This window comes from Wasmannia auropunctata, unplaced genomic scaffold (genome assembly GCF_000956235.1).
Source record: "Wasmannia auropunctata unplaced genomic scaffold, wasmannia.A_1.0 LD336078.1, whole genome shotgun sequence".
NCBI lineage: Eukaryota > Metazoa > Arthropoda > Insecta > Hymenoptera > Formicidae > Wasmannia > Wasmannia auropunctata.
In genome coordinates this window covers 489,318-489,779 of record NW_012026812.1, presented here as the reverse complement: position 1 = coordinate 489,779, position 462 = coordinate 489,318, and positions in this window count along the sequence as shown.

Sequence of the window (462 nt, the reverse complement as noted above, 5' to 3'; positions counted from 1 at the left end):
TATCCCCTGTGTGCCTTGTCGACTCAGTTCGTCGTCGTCGTCGTCGTCGTCGTCGTCGTCGTCGTCGTCGTCGTTGGGATACCTCAGATCGTCGTACTTGTCGCGGCGGTAATCGCCACCGTCGTCGTCGTCGTCGCGGTCGTCGTCGCGGTCGAGCCCGTGCTCGGCCTCCCTTCTGGCGAGCTGTCGCGCGATCGTCGGTTCTCCCAGGATCGTGTCGATGAGCTCTTCCCGCGTCTTTCGGCGTAGCCGTCTCTCGAAGCGATCCTGCTCGTCCACGCGGTCGACGCACACCTTGGACGGTCTGTACGATCCCGGTTTGCGATAGTGTTTCGCGAGAGCCAGGCCTGCCGCGGCCATGTGCTTGCACGGCCCGAGGATCGCGAACGCCGGACAGTCGCACGTCCCGTCCAGAGCGAACCGACCCTGAGAATCGTCGTCGCGATTCCTCCTGTACCACAG